This window comes from Ranitomeya variabilis, chromosome 8 (genome assembly GCF_051348905.1).
Source record: "Ranitomeya variabilis isolate aRanVar5 chromosome 8, aRanVar5.hap1, whole genome shotgun sequence".
NCBI classification, from domain to species: domain Eukaryota; kingdom Metazoa; phylum Chordata; class Amphibia; order Anura; family Dendrobatidae; genus Ranitomeya; species Ranitomeya variabilis.
Genome location: NC_135239.1, coordinates 26,176,168 through 26,190,185, shown reverse-complemented (window position 1 = coordinate 26,190,185; position 14,018 = coordinate 26,176,168). Strand labels below are relative to the sequence as shown.

At 42.8% G+C, this 14,018-nt stretch overlaps 1 protein-coding gene across 3 annotated transcripts in view; it reads right to left on the bottom strand.

Annotated features, from left to right (window-relative positions):
• Positions 1-14,018, bottom strand: part of PTPRF (protein tyrosine phosphatase receptor type F) — a 1,035,200-nt gene that overhangs the window by 282,636 nt on the left and 738,546 nt on the right. For 2 of the 3 annotated variants that reach the window (XM_077275903.1, XM_077275904.1), the window contains one exon: positions 10,679-10,829. The exons of the other annotated variant lie outside the window; for it this stretch is intronic. The gene's annotated coding sequence lies outside the window, so the exon portion shown is untranslated. The remainder of the gene's footprint in view (positions 1-10,678; positions 10,830-14,018) is intronic. 3 annotated transcript variants of the gene reach the window in all.

The following is a 14,018-nucleotide window of genomic DNA, read 5'->3' as shown; positions in this document are numbered from 1 at the left end:
TCGGGGTAACTCTTGACTCTGCCCTGTCCTTCAAGACGCACATCCAAACTCTTGCCACCTCCATCTCAAAAATATTGCCAGAATCCGTCCCTTCCTCAGCCCACAATCTACTAAAACTCTTGTGCATGCCCTCATCATCTCTCGCCTCGATAACTGCAAAAAACACCCTCCTCTGTGGCCTTCCCGCTAACTCTCTTGCACCTCTCCAGTCTGTCCTCAACTCTGCTGCCCGGCTAATCCACCTCTCTCCTCGCTACTGCCCTGCTTCTCCCTCTGCAAATCCCTCCACTGGCTCCCAATTCCCCAACGAATCCAGTTCAAACTACTAACACTGATCTACAAAGCCATCCCCAACCTGTCCCCTCCCTATATCTCTGAACTAATCTCCCAATATCTTCCCTCACGTAATCTTCGATCCTCCCAAGACCTCCTACTCTCCTCCACACTTATTCGCTTCTCACACAACTGTCTCTAAGATTTCTCCCGAATACCCCCATCCTCTGGATCTCCACGCCTCAACATGTCCTATTATCCACCACCTTCGGATCCTTCAGTCAAAACCTGAAAACCCATCTCTTCAGGAAAGCCTACAGCCTGCAATAACCATTCACCACCACCCGAGCTGCCGCGTCACCAACCGCCGAAGCTGCCGCATCACCAACGGTCAGAGCTGCTGCTCCCCCGACCTTCTGTCTCCTACCCATTATCCCATAGAATGTAAGTCCGCAAGGACAGGGTCTTCTCCCCTCTGCACCAGTCTGTCATTGTAAATTTGTTTACTGTAAACGTTATCTGTAACCCCTTTTCTCATGTACAGCACCATGGAATTAATGGCACTATATAAATAGTAATAATAATAATAGTAATAATAATCTCTTTCAGAAAGGCATAGCACCTCACTTCACTAATCTAACTTTTTGCTGTTCATTCTTTCTAAATTTTCCTTAAACTCTGGCCCTTCTTACTCATTTGTCTCCATCCTCCATGCACCTAATAGCACTTGATAAGGCTTCTTTCACACTTCCGTCTTTATTGATCAGTCACAATGCGTCGTTTTGGGAGAAAAACGCATCCTGCAAATGTGCCCGCAGGATGCGTTTTTTTTCCCATAGACTTGTATTGCCGACAGATCGCAACGTATGGCCACTTGAGGTATGCAGCAGGATAATGATCCAAAACACACCAGCAAGTCCACATCTGAATAGTTTAAAAAAAAATTAAAGACTTTGAAGTGGCCTAGTCAAAGCTCTGACCTTAATTCGATTGAGATGCTGTGGCATGACCTTAAAAAGGTGGTTCATGCTCGGAAACTCTCTAATGTGACTGAATTACAGCAATTCTGCAAAAATGAGTGGCCAAAATTCCTCCAAAACGTTGTGAAAAGACTCATTGACAGTTGTTGCACACACTTGACTGCAGTTGTTGCTACTAAGGGCGGCCCAACCAGTTATTAGGTTTAGGGGGCAATCACTTTTTTTACTTAGGGCCTTGTAGGTTTGGATTTCCTTTTCCCTTAATAATAAAAACCTTCATTTAAAAACTGCATTTTGTGTTTACTTGTGTTACCTTTGTCTAATATTTATATTTGGTGATCTGAAACATATAAGTGTGACAATCATTCAAAAGAATAGGAAATCAGGAAGGGGCAAACACTTTCACACAACTGTGAATAATATTATCATCATCATTATTATTATTATTATTATTATTATTATTAATACCGATATAGTCCCATACCATGTATAAGTACAGGTCATATGCAGCATATTATAAACACCCTAACATGAGAAGGATGACTAAGGTCATATATAAATGCAAAAGTAAACAATGTTATTGAAATATAGATAAAACAAAAAGTAGGGTACAAGGAATTCATACATGGTTAATAACCATACAATAGGAAAAACTGGCAGGACAGATAGCAGCCTCAAGGGGTGGCACAATGCAGGTGGCCATTCATAAAGGATGAAAAAAAGGTGCAATAGTCAAAGCTAAATCACACCAGTAACAATAAGGTACAAGTATATATATATTGTGGTGACAGCTATAAACAATAAGCATGAATGAACATAGTAATGCTAGACATGTAACATATATAAAGTAGTGACTGGAATCACACACAGCAGAGAAAATCACACAAAATATAATTTATGGTAATTTAAACAATGTTACCGCTTGGTACCAACCAAAGTAAAAGAGGACTGGGGACTCCTAGTGCCCAGCCAGACAAGCGTTTCACACAGCCTGCGCTTTGTCAGGGGTAACTGCACAATCTTTGTTATATGTGTCACATTTTTCTTAGGTGCTTTCGGCTTCGTTTTCTAAATCAATAAATGCCTAATATGTTACAGTACTTTGCCCATCTGGATCACAAAATAACAGCCCTCATGCAAACAGTTTGTTTTACTGTAAATATCTATAAAATCCTACACATGGCGCACACCATTATTTTCATCACAGCTGCTCCAGAGATGGCACACACAGGTCGATAAATATAGGTCTATGTTGTATAAATGAAAGATGTCGCCAATGATTATTATTATTACTTTATGTTCACATTTGTCACATACAGTGAGATTTTTTCCAGCACCTGTCACATGGCATCTGAATACTTGGAATATCTTTTCAGCAGATGTAAGAAATATTCTGCACCTTGCAGATTGCTCTAGTGTCGTCCTATTAGGAGAACATTTCTCACTTCTCCAGATGAGTAAATGTGTGACCCACATACTAAACCCTGTAATTATTACATTAACTACATGTAATGATACGGGTTATGGGCAGAGTAATAACTGCGCCAGCTTGTGGCTAATGGCTGAAACTTGTGTGGCAAGCGCTGTAACTACACTAATAAGTAGCAGCAAATTTTAGGTTAGATGGGGGGAGGGGATGGGGTGATGGTTTGCAGAAGAGCAAAAGTATCTATTCTGGGCTTCCAGTAAGGTTATAATTGGCTAAATATTCAAAATGAATCATGATGATTACATATCAGATTAGAACCAAATATGACCTTATATCGCTTCATTAGCACAAATGGCTGTCTGCTATATTACTGTGATTAGCACCCTATCAGGCATTTGTTATACCGGGTACTGATTTTACACTAAGGCGCAGAAGCACCAGACTTCACCCCTGTAAATTATACTGTATGAAGGGAAATATCTGGGCTTGTAAGATGGTGACGTGTTCCCAATAAGAAAACTCCCATCCGATTTGTGCCTGTATATTTTCTGCATATGTGTTTGTGGCTTAACTATATATATAAACAGCATTCTCTGGACTTCTTCAAGCTTGTCCATTCAGAGATTAGCAGCATTGGTGCACAAAGAGAACAGATAAACCCCCCACAGTTCACTTACTAAATGGAAGCTTTCTCTTTGGAAGAGATTGATTGCCTGACAGCACAGACAAAGGGGCAATAATGCCTTTTCAGGTCTCTGCAGGGTTAAAAATGTGACACTTGCAAACAAGAGCAGCAGTGCAAGCCCTGGGCGACTGGGGGGTGCAAGGAAGAGGGATTGGATCTATTGGAAGATGCAGGTTGAGTACAGTATACAGGTTATGTATGCAATAAGACTAGAGGATGATGGGTTTATGGTAAATTGGGATTACTGGAGAATGCAGGGGGACTGGGCCATATAGGGGGTGACTAGGTGCCATTTACATAGAAGTTCTCAAAACCCCCAGATTTCTGCGGGACCATTAAACTGTCTTGTAAGTGTATGAGAGCAGATGATGTGGGGAAAAGAAAGAAGGAAGAATAAGGCACACTGCATTTCAATACCTAATCCTATATTTATTAGGGGTAATATGTAAAGATGGTAGAATCGATCTGCAGGACTCCGGTACATCAGCCAGGTTACTAATCCGGACAGGAGGCCTGCGAACCTACTATGTCTTTTATTATCTGTACAAGTCCCCTCTAAAATGTAAAGTGCTGCAGAATATGTCGGTGCTATAGAAATAAAAATGATTATTATTATTATTATCTACTAAACTCTCTGCAATCCTGGCTCTTCTTTTGATTAGGCATGCAGGAGTAACATTAGCCTGTCGCGTGACGCACACTCGATGTCACACCAGCACAGCTACTCAAAAGAAGAACCACGAATCCCTAACGGGAAGGAGATTTGCAAGCCTCCCTGTTATGATCTGGTGGCCTAGGAGCAGCATGGACGAGCTCTGGAGTAGGTGGCCTCTATACTGACCGCAGACCCTGAACTTAACACCGCAACTATAAGTAGCCGTGGGATGTTCCTGTCACTCCCTCGACACCTCGACACCTCGCCACAGCCAGAGGACTAATTACCCCTAAAGAAAGAAACAGGAAAACTACCGTATATACTCGAGTATAAGCCGACCCGAGTATAAGCCGACCCCCCTAATTTTGCCACAAAAAAATGGGAAAACTTATTGACTCGAGTATAAGCCTAGGGTGGAAAATGCAGCAGCTACCAGTGAATTTCAAAAATAAAAATAGATGCTCCATATCATTCATTATTGCCCCATAGATGCTCCATATAAAGCTTTGCCATATATAATGCTCCATACCATTGATTATTGCCCCATATATTATCCATATATAGCTGTGCCATATAGAATGCTCTGCACCGTTCATTATGGCCCTATAGATGCTCCATATAAAGCTGTGCCATATATGCTCTGCACCGTTCATTATGGCCCCATAGATGCTCCACATAAAGCTGTGCCATATATGCTCTGCACCGTTCATTATGGCCCTATAGATGCTCCACATAAAGCTGTGCCATATATGCTCTGCACCGTTCATTATGGCCCTATAGATGCTCCATATAAAGCTGTGCCATATATGCTCTGCACCGTTCATTATGGCCCCATAGATGCTCCATATAAAGCTGTGCCACATATACAATGCTCTGCACCGTTCATTATGGCCCTATAGATGCTCCATATAAAGCTGTGCCATATATGCTCTGCACCGTTCATTATGGCCCCATAGATGCTCCTTATAAAGCTGTGCCATATATGCTCTGCACCGTTCATTATGGCCCCATAGATGCTCCTTATAAAGCTGTGCCATATATGCTCTGCACCGTTCATTATGGCCCCATAGATGCTCCTTATAAAGCTGTGCCATATATGCTCTGCACCGTTCAGTTTGGCCCCATAGATGCTCCTTATATAGCTGTGCCCTATATGCTCTGCACCGTTCAGTTTGGCCCCATAGATGCTCCTTATATAGCTGTGCCCTATATGCTCTGCACCGTTCAGTTTGGCCCCATAGATGCTCATTATAAAGCTGTGCCCTATATGCTCTGCACCGTTCAGTTTGGCCCCATAGATGCTCCTTATATAGCTGTGCCCTATATGCTCTGCACTGTTCAGTTTGGCCCCATAGATGCTCCTTATATAGCTGTGCCCTATATGCTCTGCACCGTTCAGTTTGGCCCCATAGATGCTCATTATAAAGCTGCCCCATATGGAATGCTCTGCAGCGTTCAGTTTGGCCCCATAGATGCTCCACATAAATCTGTGCCATATATAACACTGGTGCTGCTGCTGCAATAAAAAAAAAAAAACACATACTCACCTCTCTTGCTTGCAGCTCCTCAGTGTCCCGTCCCGACGTCTCTCCGCACTGACTAATCAGGCAGAGGGCGGCGCGCACACTATATGCGTCATCGCGCCCTCTGACCTGCACAGTCAGTGCGGAGAGACGCCGGGAAGATGGAGTGGCGCCCGGCGTGTGCAACGAGGACAGATAAATATGCGATACTTACCTGCTCCCGGCATCCCGCTCCTTTCCCCGGACAGCTGGTCTCCGGGTGCCGCAGCCTCTTCTTCTATCAGTGGTCACCGGCACCGATGATTAGAGAAATGAATATGGGGCTCCACCCCTATGGGAGTGGAGTACATATTCATAAGTTTAATGAGCGGTCCCACGTGACCGCTGTACAGGGGAAGAGCTGCGGCACCCGGAGACAGTGTGACGGGCAGGGGGAGCGTCAGGATCGCCGGGACTAGGTAAGTATGCCTCGGCGCCCTCTCCCCCTCACCCGCCGACCCTACCACAGACTGTGACTCGAGTATATAAAAATTTGGGCTGAAAATCTCGGCTTATACTCGAGTATATACGGTATCTTGCCTCAGAGAAAATCCCCAAAGGAAAGACAGCCCCCCACAAATATTGACTGCGAGAGGAGAGGGAAATTACAAACGCAAACTAAAAACAGAATTTAGCAAAGGAGGCCACGCTACCCAGAAAGAAAAGACAGGACAGAGTACTGTGCGGTCAGTATTAAATTACTACAAAAATCCACCACAGAGAATACAAAAATCTCCACACCTAACTAAAGGCATGGAGGGTGACTCTGCGACTCCAGAGCTTCCAACTTGGCTGAATAAATCCTTACACAGACAAAGCTGGACAAGAAAAAACATAGCAATTCACTGAACTATAAAGTCCACCGCATGTGGACTGCAAAAACAAAGCCAGGACTTATCTTTGATGATTTGGACAATCCAGCAGGAGAAACCAAGCAGAGATGTGAATCCTGCAGAAAAACAATGGGCAACTGGCACTCACTAAAGGGTGAAGCCAGACTAAATAGCCCCGTCCAAAGTGGAAGCACCTGATGACTGCTGTGAAGGACAAACAGCAGCACTACCACTTATAACCACCGGAGGGAGCCCAAGAGCAGAACCCACAACAGAATTCACAACACCTCCCATCATGTAGTCAGTGATTATAGAACCTGTCTATGGTCCTGTGAAACGATTGTCCCAACTCTAGTAGTAAGACTCCATCAGCTTACTCCCGAAACGATTGTCCCAACTCTAGTAGTAAGACTCCATCAGCTTACTCCCCTCTACCTGTTCAGAGAAAAAGCACACCCTGCCAAACTAGGTGTGCATGTGTGTGAAGAAATGAAGAGGCATAGTTTTTGTCTGAAAAAGCTTTTGGCTGATAAAAGTGTTAAGGTACCTTCACACTAAACAACTTTCCAACGAGAACGACAACGATCAGTGACGTTGCAGCGTCCTGGATAGCGATCTCGTTGTGTTTGACACGCAGCAGCGATCAGGATCCCGCTGTTATATCGCTGGTCGGAGCTAGAAGTCTGGAACTTTATTTGGTCGCTAGATCGGCGTGTATCGTCGTGTTTGACAGCAAAAGCAACGATGTCAGCAATGTTTTTACATGGAGCGTGAACGATAAGTGAGTCGCCGTTACGTCACTGGATTGCTCCTGCATCGTTCTGGAGCTGCTGTGTTTGACGTCTCTACAGCGACCTAACAGCGACGCTCCAGCGATCTAGTTTAGGTCGGATCGTTGTCCATATTGCTGGAGCGTCGCTTAGTGTAACGGTACCTTAAGGCCAATTCCAAAAAAGGGTCAACAGCAAAAAAAAAAAAATACAGTAAGGTTCCCAGAGGAAGGCCCATTCCCTGATAAGAAACCTGTTGGTGTCAAAGGACTTTTCCCTGAAGCAACATAAAACCCTCTGGAATCCCTCGTCTGGAGACTCCTTACCAATTGTACTAAGAATGAGTCAGACCTGTTGAAACAGGATGTCAAGAAGCCGAAGAAGACATTTTATTTCAAAGACCCAAATTTATTGCTGATTCTCTGCATTGAAAAGATAGGGTGTGAACATTGTCCTGAGGAGGGTGAGATAAGAAATGGTAATACCTTCAAGGGGCAATTGCCAAACACCAGTCCAATGGCGTATAGTTAGTGAATATTTCGTTTTTAGAATATCTAGGTTGATTGTTCTTCATTGGAACATCACCCACCAACATGTACAACTGCTACAATCCATTTTTTTTATATTCCTGGTATTTGGCTTTGACAAGACTTTATTGACATACTTACATGTTGATTAAGTGTGTTTTTGATACTTTTCCACCATGTAAATGCACTTAAGCCGAATGTGCATTTTTAACACTTAATGCAAGTCTATGGGGAAATTCTACACAGAAAACTCAGCGTACCCACAACAGAAATCTCGTGCACACACATTGTTTTTTTTCCCTGACCAATTTGGAAAACTGCTGCATTTTTGCAAACTGCAGCATGTCACTTCTTTCAGCGTATTTGCAGCGTTTTTTCACCCATAGGAAACAATGGGTAAGTGAAAAAATGCAGCAAAAAAACACAGGTATCAGTTTTTGCTGCATTTTTGGTGCAAAAACCTAAGAAAGTTAAATCACACTTTTTTGGAGGCCACTAAACGTTATCAATATGCAAAAGAAACAACTAAAAAGCAGAAAGAAAATCGAAGCAAAATCTGCTTTTTGTAAGCAGCTTCTTTACTGCCAAGAGAGCAGGCTTTGCTGCTGAAAAAAAAAGCTGAAAAAATGCAACATGTGAACATAGCCTAAAAGTCCTTGGAAATCTAAGTGATGTCCCTGTTGGAGCAGAAACTGTGGTCAGACTATCACCCAGACTATCACTCACACCTACCTTTGTGGCCCAGACGTCACCGCTCTGCTGTCCAGAATCCCAGAGTGTCTATCAGCCATATCCTCCTTCTTCTCCTCTCGTTTCCTCATACTCAATGTGGACAAATCTGAACTCATCATCTTTCCTCCATCTCATAGATCTTCCATACCTGACCTATCTATCGCAATTAACGACATCACGCTTTCCCCCGTACTGGAAGTCCGCTGTATCGGAGTAACCCTTGACTCTGCCTTGTCCTTCAAACCGCACATCCAAGCTCTTTCCACCTCCTGTCGCCTCCAGCTCAAAAATATCTCCAGAATCCGTTCTTTTTTCAGCCGCCAATCTACTAAAATGCTTGTGCATGCCCTCATCTCCCGCCTTGACTACTGCAACATCCTTTTCTGTAGCCTCCCTGCTAACACCCTTGCACCTCTCCAGTCCATCCTTAACTCTGCTGCCCGACTAATTCATCTCTCTCCTCGCTACTCCTCCGCTTCCCCCTCTGCAAATCTCTTAACTGGCTCCCATTCCCTCAGCGTATCCAGTTAAAATTACTAATACTGACCTACAAAGCCATCCATAACCTGTCTCCATATATCTCTGAACTAATCTCCCGATATCTTCCCTCACGTAATCTCCTGTCCTCCCAAGACCTCCTTCTCTCCTCCACACTTATTCGCTCCTCACCCAACCACCTTCAAGACTTCTCCAGAATATCCCCCATCCTCTGGAATTCTTTGCCCCAACACATCCGACTATCAACCAAATTTGGATCCTTCAGACGGAACCTGAAAACCCACCTCTTCAGGAAAGCCTACAGCCTGCACTGACCCCACTGCCTCCTCAGCACTACTGAAGCTACCGCCTCACCAACACCGGAGCTCCTGCAACCCTCAACCTATTGTCTCCATCCCCACCATCCTGTAGAATGTAAGCCCGCAAGGGCAGGGTCCTCGCCCCTCTGTATCAGTCTGTAATTGTTAGTTTGCTTACTGTAAGTGATATCTGTTTATTGTATGTAACCCCTTCTCATGTACAGCACCATGGAATCAATGGTGCTATATTAATAAATAATAATAATAATTTTTATTGGAAGAGCACCACAGAAGTGTGTGCCTAAAAAATAAAGATAGTCGTTTATGCTTTTTCATTTTGCGAGTAAACACAGTTTAACTTTTATTTACCAAACGGTGACCAAAATAAATGATAGCTCTATCACATCATATATGATATATTACCCAAAACAAAAAAGTGAATCTCTGTAAGGAGGTAAACCCAATATAAGAAGAAATAGAAGGGCAAAGTTGGCACACCTATAAAGTTAGATGGCGCTATTATTATATTGGGTTTACCTCCTTACATTTGTATTATATTTTTGCTGGACATGGTACTTAGGTATCACTAACCCTGCTATTATTTTCTATATGTATTTTAACAATTACCCTTGTTTTTGTACTATTTATTAATAAAAATGATTATATTTAATGTTACTTTGCTCTTTGATTCACTTTTTTGTTTTGGGTAATACAGTTTAACCTTTAGCCTAGCTACAAAAATGTATCTGAAATATAGTCCAAATGGCGAGTATTAATTCAGTGAATGAGAATAGCATGAAAAGCGATATCTCCTGTGATATGCGGACAGGAAGTAATAGCTGGGGGACACAAGCACAGGTGCTACATGAAATACCGACACAATGTAACAGTAGCGTGAGAAAATGCAAAAAATAAACCAGATCTCACATAGTGCTCTAGGGGACGATGGGGCCCCTAAGAAAATATACCTAAAGAGAGATGCCCTGCCTGACAGGAGAAACTAGGATTACATGTAGCAGAAAGGTAACAGAGACCATAGGGCTATTGAGGGTTTGAGGTTACATTGGCCCCAGATGTAAACTTTTAAGGGGACCTTATGTTATTTGAGAAAAGTCCATGCATCAGCTATAGTTGGGCCTCTAAAGAAAAGGGCCCCGAGCATTTGCATTTAAATATATAGGCTCAAATCTATCTATGTATTTAGACTCTGCTACGCCCCCTGCCCATATAATGTTACAGTTCTCTCTATGAATAGAGCAATGACAACCACTGTTTTGTCACACAGCCTTTTGGGAAAACAATATTACTAAAAAAAAGTATGAATAAAATGGACAGAATATTTTTATTCCAAAACACGTAAGATATCTTTGACTATATGGATTAAAAAAATAATTTCTTTACATCAGCATAAATAGAGCAAGAATTGTGCACTGACCTCAGCCACAGAGAGGGATACAAGGAAACCCAATGACATGAAGTCCCTCCGCACTTTTTTTTTTTCAAGTTTGGCGATTCTCTCTTCTCATCAAATGAAAGTTAACGCTGAAAAATCCATTGTTTCAACACGGCTCAGTGTCCTTATTTTCCTATTTGTAAAGAGAGGAAAAAAATAAATCTGGTATAAAATACAACTCTCAATTCTGTCCTAAAGAATCAAACTACAGTGCAGAACCCTGAAGCAGGTTACACCTTGCATCATTTACCCCAAGGAAGATTTCCTGCTATCAAAACGTTCCGCCATGCTGCTGTCACCATGCCACAAACCAGTACCTTAAAGGGGATATCCGGGACTTTACAAAAAAGAAATGTAGCTAAGCACTAACAGGCATGTAATTGCAACTTACCGTACCTGCCTGTTATGTCCGGCGCCGTTCTACCCTGGCACAGACCACTCCTGCCAGGGATTCAGAAGCATCTGTTGACCCCACGTCTACAGAGCGGAGGCTTATTTTCCAGTCCGTTCTGTCGATGGGACAGAACTTCCGAGGCTATTATGATTGACAGCCGGATCCCCTCTACCTAACTGGGGGAGCCAGCTGTCATTCAGGATGACCTCGGAAGTCCCTCCCCGTCGCGTCAGGAGAGGGAGCTGAAACCACGGCAGGAGCGGTCTGTGACAGGGGAGAATGGTGCAGTGCACAACAGGCAGGTACGTTGCAATTACCTGCCGATGCGTGCTTAGATACGTTTTGTTTTTTTGTAAGGTCCCGGATACCCCCTTTAAGGCTACGTTCCCACTATGAGATTTTGGTGAGTTTTTGACACTGCGTAAAAAAAGCTGCATCTTTCAGTTCCAGCACAGTGGATGGGATTTGTAGAAATCTCATGCCCACTGCGCTTTGTTTTTTTACTTAGTCTAAACTGACTTTCGGTGTGTATTTAAAATCCGCAGAATGTCAGTTTCTCTTGCGAATAGGCTGAGTTTTATGTGCAAGTTTGCCAATAGACTTGCAATAGATGTGGAAATCAACCGGCAAAACACGCACATGAGTTTTTAGTGCATTTCTGCAGCGAAAATGCATAAAACACACATGTAATCCATGTCTATAGCAATAAAGTTGTGTCAAAGCAAAAAAAACAGGAAGTATCAAACACAAAGAAGCTTTATTTAAAACACGACACACCAAAACGTCAAAAAAGGAAGAAAAACGCATGTAAAAAAAACACACACAAAAACACAATGAAAAAACGGAAGTAGAGTTCGGCAACTACCTGCCTGTTAGTTCTTAGGCTAGGGTCACATTGCGTTATGTGACCGCGTTTAACGGACTACGTTACACCGCGGCATAACGCGGTGTTAACGTAGTCCGTTAACGCCACCATAGCCTGTAATGGTGAACGCGTCGCTAGCGCCCGCCCACATTGGGCGTGCGCTAGCGATGTCGCGTCATTTGAGTGATGGACCTCGGACGCTGCTTGCAGCGTCCGCGGCGCGCCCAAGGTCCGTTCCTCGCTAGTGCAGATTGGGGATCGGGGACGCCGAACGCGGACCCTAGAGAAGCATTGCGTTAGCGCAATCCGCTAGCTCTATGCGCTTAACGGATTGCCCTAACGCAATGTGACCCTAGCCTTAGGCACATAGTAAAAAAATTTTAAAAAAATCAGGGATAAACCCATTAAGCTCCAGTGTTTCCATTGAGCTGGCAGCAGGCAGATGAGTATTATTCATACATGAACACTACAGAGCAGTGCTCCAGGAAGATTACCTATGACCTCTGCTTTACAAACAACATTCAACAAGGGCCACGGAATAACGTTATAATAATGCATTTTCTAAAACTAATTTAAATGACCTTGATGATTATTTTCATGAGATTCACTGAACAAGCCAGAATTATCTTAGTGGGAAACTGTTTTAACAGATTTTATTTTAAAGTAATTTCCAGTGTTTCTAGCACCTCTCCCCTCCTGGCAGCCTCTTCTAACTTCCCCTGCAGAAGTCGTCTTCTCAGTTACTGCCATGTGCTATATGCTGCTGCTTCCCTAACAAGCAGGGCACGGAGCCATTTCTTTCTAATGCTCTCCAGTGAACACAGTATCACTATAAGGCTACAGTCACACCTGCAGTGTTTGGTCAGTATTTCACATCAGTATTTGTAAGCCAAACCCTTGAGTGGGTAAAAAAAGCAGAATTGGTGCACTTGTTTCTATTATACCTTTTCTCTGATTTTTCCTCACCTGGTTTTGGCTTACAAATACCGAGGAAAAATACTGACAAAATACTGATAGTCTGACTGTAGCCTTAAGAGACATGTCCATGAAGGAATTCCCAGCACTTGGGTATTAGGTGGACGTGTTCATTGCTACAAGCTTTGACCACCAGGTGGTGCCACACTGTACAAGAAAACGTCAGAACTGCACCATTCATTGACAGAATTTAAATGTCAAACATCGCTTATTTTTGTAAGGCTTTATACAATGAATACTATATTTCATGGTGAGTCAAGACCTTACCCAAAGACAGGTCATAAGTCATTGTATGGCGACAGCTGTAATGCAGCCACATTTTAACTTCTATATTATTGCAACAACACCCTGACTGCTAAATCAAAATTATATTTGGAATTAGTATCGAATAGTGATTAGAATGGAAGATTAAGTTATTGTAAACAATAAAAGATTAGGCGATTAGTACTCAAAAAGTCTTTTACTATGGCATCTGAATGACTCTAATGTGCATGGGCACACCGGCCGACTGATCAGGAGAGATGTAGATCGGGCATGCCCAATTTCAGATTAACAATTACTTTTTTTCTCCCAGTGATAAACTTTTGGCTGAGTGAGAGCTCCTGGGTATGGGAAAGACCGTTGAGATAGCAGTCGGCCAAATGATCAGCCAAAGCATTATTTGGTCAACAGCCATCTAATGTGCCAGCTTTATGCTCTGTCCACATCTGGGCAAGCCCAGTGCTAAAAACTGATCCATCAACAGAAGACATAATGGATGACCATCCATTATGATCCATTTCCTATAGACTTCAATGTAAAAAAAAAAAAAACAGATCCAGTTGCTATCAGTTTTTACCCTAAAAGTTGCATAGGCTACGCATTTTGTACAGCTAAAAACGGATAGATGAAAGGAGGCAACTTCTGTTCTTATTCAAATGAATTGATCCTGAACTGTAATGTTTTGTTTCTTTTTTTATGATCCCAAAACAGATCCACAAACGGAAATAACCACTGAACATGTGAACGTTGCTTAAGACTAGATTCATACATTCAGTTTTTTAAGCCATTGCCAGGAGTAAATACAAAATAGAGAAGACAGGTAAGAC